Source organism: Hipposideros armiger, unplaced genomic scaffold, assembly GCF_001890085.2.
Source record: "Hipposideros armiger isolate ML-2016 unplaced genomic scaffold, ASM189008v1 scaffold_1289, whole genome shotgun sequence".
NCBI lineage: Eukaryota > Metazoa > Chordata > Mammalia > Chiroptera > Hipposideridae > Hipposideros > Hipposideros armiger.
The window spans coordinates 86,493-92,714 of NW_017732639.1; positions in this window are offsets into that span (position 1 = coordinate 86,493).

The following is a 6,222-nucleotide window of genomic DNA, read 5'->3' on the forward strand; positions in this document are numbered from 1 at the left end:
AAACACTGAGGAAAGACCAAAAAATAGCATGGAGTAATGGAGAGAGCCATGAACCGGGGCTGGGCCCAGAGCTCTGCTCCTGCCTCTGAATCTGAGGGCACCCCAGTGGTTCCCAGACTCTCACATGAGGAAGGTTGGCCTAGCGTGTTCTGTGCTCTTTCACCTATGGTGTCTGTGTGTCTCTGAGTCTAAGGAACTGCTCATGTCCACGGGGTCGGGGCTATGTAGTCCTAGACTTCTGTTGCCAAGAAACCCAAGTGCAGACTACCTCTGGAGCAGGTTTTTTATGATTTCCAGAGGACATAGGCTCTCTCCCCATCCCTTCCATTGCTTCTCAGTTTCTTTTTCAATAGGTTTTCCTTTTTAACGAATGATCTGAAAGGGGTTTGATCTTGAGAATTTGCTGAATACCCTTTAAACTATCGGTGATATGTACTTTGTGTCATAGATTGGCAATCTAAGCAGAGGAATTTTCATTTTTAATTACCAGTACAGGTTCTCAATACACCCCAAAGAGCTCATCGTGGTCCTGCAAGTAAGCCGGAGGGAGGAGAGAGGGCAGCCGCACAGAGAGCCCTCTGCGAGAAGATGTTAGATGAAACAAAGAGGGACAGACAGTCTGTGCGGTTGGCTTACAGCCGTGGGCAGGAAAGAAGGGGACACTGAGTGTCCTCCCGCCCTGGCCTACTTCTTCAAGCAACAGCCTATAACCCCTGGCCTTGGGGTGTGATAGAAAACTTTATCCAGGGAAACTCATAGACTTGTCCACAACTCATGCCGCTCAGCCCTGTGCTCTCATAACATCAAGACAGAGGCATCTGGGATGCCAAGAGCAAGCACCTTCCTTCTCCAAATTGCATGGCTCACCCAAGCTGGTACAGCCCACCCACCAGGCCCATGTGTGCACTGGTTTGAAATATGGGTTTCTGTCTAGGGCCTAGTGCTCTATTAACTGCAAGAACATGTTTGAAAATAAAACCGTTCAGTCCAGTCAATTCACTTAGTCAATCTGACTGAGAATTTCAATCGGGTTCATTGAGAAAGGAGGGAGAGAAGAGAGAATGTTTGTGGGCACTTTTTGTAGATAGAATACATTCCCACTCAAATCAAAAGGAAAAGGACTAAGACTTTAGCCATAGTCAGATAACACCTGAAAAGTCTCTGCCCTCTAGTGGCTAAAGGTTCAAACAAATATTTTTCTCAAAATTGACTCAATGTTTGGGCCTGGAACACTGAACTGAGGCCACTCAAGGAGGTACTCTCTGGGGACAGGGCTTAACTCCTCGGCTTTAAGTCCTGAGGCTCTGTTCCCATTGGGCTAAATGGTCATAGGTCCCTGGAGGCCTCACTTACTTGGGAACCTGCACAGCAGAGACCAAGGGTAGGTCCTATGCTGGGGAAGCCATGGAGCCTGTGTGAGACCTAGCTTTCCCACTCACACTGACAAGCCCTGACCCTGAGGCCCACATAGGAAGGAGCCCTGTGCAGGTGACCATCAGGCACCATTACATCATTTCCTAGCCAGCAGGTCTTCTGTAGCTGCAGCCACACCTTTCACACACTAGAAGTCACTGATCACTCTCCATCTCCATCAGTGGCACTCATTAGTCCATCCCCTCCCTGAAGTCTGTCCGCTCTCCACTCCCAAACCCTCCCCAAGCTGAGTGAATGTTGGCAAGACTTCAGAAGCTTTCAACAGAGGCACAGTTACCAGGTGCTGATGAACAGAGACTCTGAATAGGCCACCTGAGCCCAACCAGCACACCTGGCATGTCCAGCATTTGACTAGTACCAGTTAGGAGAAGACAGCGTCCAGAGCGAATCAGTTTATAGCAAACGGCCCAGGTGGGTTTCAAAAGCCAAACCAGAATGATCACAATGAAAGGCTTTAAGAATTCTAGGGACTCTGGTGCACATGGCTTTTATTTCAAAGATCAGAGTGAGGCTATGACTGTTCTACCGAGTGATGCTGGCCCATCCTGGGGGCTGTGGGGAGACAGGGCCAGGTGCTTGAACTTGGGCAGGGAACAGTGCCACTGCCAGCCACTTGAGAAGATTCTGCCTTACTCAAGATTATATATCCTCCCTCCTCAGGAATGGCCCTCACCAATCACTGCAAGGTGCCAGGGCGCGGTCCCCTTGCCTCAATTTGGGACTTATGTGAAGGGCCCTCCTACTTTCAGAGCTCCTTGTGGGATCGGTTGAGACCTGTGTTGCAACTGCTTTGCAGCTTAACTTGTTTCTTTGCCACTCATATTTCATTCACTTCCAACAGGTATTGATCCAGAGAGCACATCCCCAGAAATGTGTGTGTTCAAGTTGGTCTCAGAGTCTCTTTCCTGGGGAGCCTGACCTACGATTCTCTCCCAGCCCCATCACCCAGTCATTGAAAGTTCATACAGAACTCTGATCAGTTCCTCAGGTCCACTAAGCTCTCTCTGATTTATGTGTCTTTGTACATACTATTGCTTCTGCCTAGTGCCTTTCCCACCTCTCCTCCCTGCTGTCCACCTATAAAGATAACTCCTATTCATTCTTCAAGTCTCAGCTAAGATGTCATCTCCTTTGGGAAGTCTTCCCTGATTCATTCACCAAGCTCAGATGTTCCACTTCTGTGATGCCATGGCATTCAGTGCTACTGCCATCACTGCAAAATTCAATAACTACAAAGCATTAAATTATGCATCCATGTGATTATCTCTGCTACTACACTACATCCTCTGTGAGGACAAGGAATGCATCTATCCTGTCTGTCATTGTATCCACAGTACACAGTCCAAGACCTGAAATACAATAGGTACTCTAAAACATTTGTTAAATAAATGAATAAAAAGTAGGAAATAAAGAAGCCCTATGTAAGGAAGTAGTATGTAAGGTAAAGGGATAAAAAGATAAAAGGATATATATATATTTAGGTGGTAAAATTAATAGCTTTTAGTGAATAATTGATTGATTAAACAGAAGAGTAAGAGTGAGGAAGAGTGTAGGATTACACCTACATTTCTGCATTTATAAGTAGGCAGGAGATGGTGCAATTTGGTGAGAGAGGAGACACAGAAATACGTTTAATTTTAAGTAGAAAGATAAGCAGAAACAGCCCAAGTTTGAGATACCTATTCTATATCCAAGTGCAAATGTCCAGTAGACGGGTAGAAATAGGGCTTGGAGCTCAAGCCCTGGGCCGGACTTGCAAATCATTAGTATATCACCCAAGAAATTCCCTTGTCAATTTACTTCTTGCCAAGAAATTCCTACAGACCCACTTTGGAGTTTCTCTCCATTTTGTCCCCATGTTGCTTCTTTATGCAACTCAGTAGGTGCTCATGTTAGTTTTCTGGGGCAGCTGTAACAAAATACCACAGACTGGATGGCTTAAACAACAGAAATTTATTTCTCATAGTTCTGGAGGCTAAAGGTCCAAGATCAAAGTGTCAGCAGTTTGGTGACTTCTGAAGATTCTCTCGTTGGCTGGCAGGTGGCTGCCTCTTGCTGTGTCCTCACATGGTACTGTGTGCACCCATATCCCTGGTATCTCTCTGTGCGTTCAAATTTCCTCTTTTTATAAGGATACCAGTCAGATTAGGGCCCACGTTAGTGTCCTCATTTTAACTTAATCCCATTTTAAAGGTCCTATCTCCAAATACAGTCACATTCTGAGGTACTGGGGAGTAGGGCTTCAACATATGAATTTTTCAAGGGGCACAATTCTGCTCATTTCTTCTCCCCCTCCTTGCCTATCACCACCCCAGAGGCAGCCAGCCCATGCCTGTCCACCATAGCACCAATGTCCATATAAGCCTTTCCCTCAAATTTCCAAGATTGAGGCTTCAATGTGTTATGAAAACAGATGAAAGAAGGGGTTATGTTGCCTGGGATGGAGTGAGGAGGTGGTAGGAAGACTCAGAGGATGAGTAAGAATTTACTGGTTACAAAAGAGAGGAACATTCTATGCTGAGGGGCCCCTAGGTAAGCAAAGATACCACAATGTTAAATTTAATGGGGGATTTGGGGACAGTTAGATGTAGCTCTTGTGGAGGTAGGATGTGGGGGATGGTAAGAGTTGAAGCAAGACGAGTTGGCTGAGGACACATTGTAAAGAGCTTTCCTTTTGGCATAAAATCAACCAATGCTTTATCTAAAGAGACATAGACAGTGAATTAGAGGCTGCTCCAATCACTCAGGCAGGAAGCAATGTAATTACTTGTAAAAGGTTGGAACACTGGAGGATAACATTAAGGCAAAGAGCTATTGGGGTGGGGGTAGGGGCCAGAGTGGTGAATAAAAGATAAAGAGGAAAAATAGAGAAGAGAAAAAAAAAAAGAGGAGACATCTTGTTCAGATCTAAATGATGAATTCCAGTATCCTAAATGAGATTCTGTTGAGTTGGGTTCTGCCTCCTCAAGAAGGTAGAGCTCTCCTTACAGATGTTCCCAGAGTTGGCCAGCACCTCTCAGTAAAGTGGAGGATACTGGGAGCAGAGAAGGCCCTAGGAATCGGGGTCAATTAACATGGGGGCACAGCAGGAAAAGGACCACCAGTGATGAAGGCAGCAAAGGATTCCAAGAAGACCTGGGAAGCTGGATGAGATCAGACTTAATGGGCTGATTGGGCATTAACATGTCCAATTCTGCCTGGTCATTTAGGGAAGAGACTCAATTCAGGGCTGGGCTTACAAATCAAGGACTAGTGACCTAGATCCAACCACATTGAAGATGTAGTGGTGGCTGTCAAAGGGCTTCAGTTTCCTCTCAGGACACTGGTGCAGGAAAGTAGAAGGATCAGTTGCTTGCAGAGGAGAAAATGGAGGTCAGTATGCTTGGTCACTGTCCTTCTAGTGAGCTTATAGCAGTGGTCAAGGTCAGAGGTTAAATGTAAGGAAGGCAAAAGAGCCAAGCTAATGATTGTACCCCACCTACAGGCTAAGGCTCAGCAAGCCATCTTTTTCTTTCCATTGAGTAGAACTTGCTCTGAATGAAGATGGTTAGTTGGCTACTATATGTCGGTCGAAGTTGTGACTCTCTCCAAAGTGAGTTTAAATTATTTTATTTTTTATTTTTTTATGAAACAAGAACATGAAAGTTTCCACTCCTGGTCTGCCCCATGGCTCATCAATCCTAATTGGTTAGTGGAGCAAGCTGTGGGCTTTACTGCCTCAGGGATCGCAACAAGTGAAGCTCTCCAACTAAGGCTGTGTGTGGGCAGTTAGAGCAGAGAGACCAAGCTTGTCCTTATGAAGCTGATGACTTAGAGAGAGTGGTGTGCGACCTGAATCACTGGTGGGCAGAGAGGGAGAGCCTGCCAGACTGGACAGAAGGGCTCTGAGGCCAAGCTCTCCGGAGCCCACACCAGACACATCGGGGCTACAGCAGCTTGCGGACTTGTGCTGCAGTCGAGGCCTCCCACTGCATTCTTACAGACTCTCCCATAATTCTTTAGACTTCATTAGTACTGCATGGGTATTTCACTGCAAAAGCAATATAGACATGCCATAGAAGACCAAGAAAAAGTTGACCCACCATCCTGACCCCCCAAAAGTTAATGTGACATAATCAGAGTTTTCCTCCCCTGGACCTCACCCATCTTAGGTCACAGTCTCAAAGTTAGGACTTGAGGTACTCATGGAAGAAAATTGACCAGAGCACCTTTAGCATAAGACTTTATTCAAAAATGCCAGGCATGAGAAGTTTCCAAAAGAGCATTCTCACCTGTGGAAGAAGGCTAAGTCAAGCAGTGTTTTTTATAAGGATTTAAGAGGAGGGAGGAACCGAAGTTCAGCTAATTTGGGGAATAGCTCAAAGATGGTTCTCAGAAACAGGAGAAATTGTTCTCAAGGATGAGAAGCCACTGTTTGTGATTTTACCAAAAAGGTGAGGAGGAACAGTTAGGGGCTCAGGTCACATTGAAGAGAGATGGAGAGGACATCTAATGGCGGGGCAAGGACATGCAGGGGCCACACAGGATATTTTGTCTTTTAGTGTCTCTTGCAGGGACCAAAGGCAAACCCAGGTCCTCTGACTCCTGACCAGACTTCTTCCCACATCCCATAGAAGCCCCCAACCTTTCCCGCTTTGGTAATGATTGAGAAAGAACCATGGGTATCCTGGACTCACCCATGGAAGGAGAGGTTAAGATAAGTAAACGCCTGAACAACAAAGGCAAAACATGGAAGGTTTTACAACTTTGCCCCAGGGATGTGATGTCCCTTCAACTGGACCAGAGCCT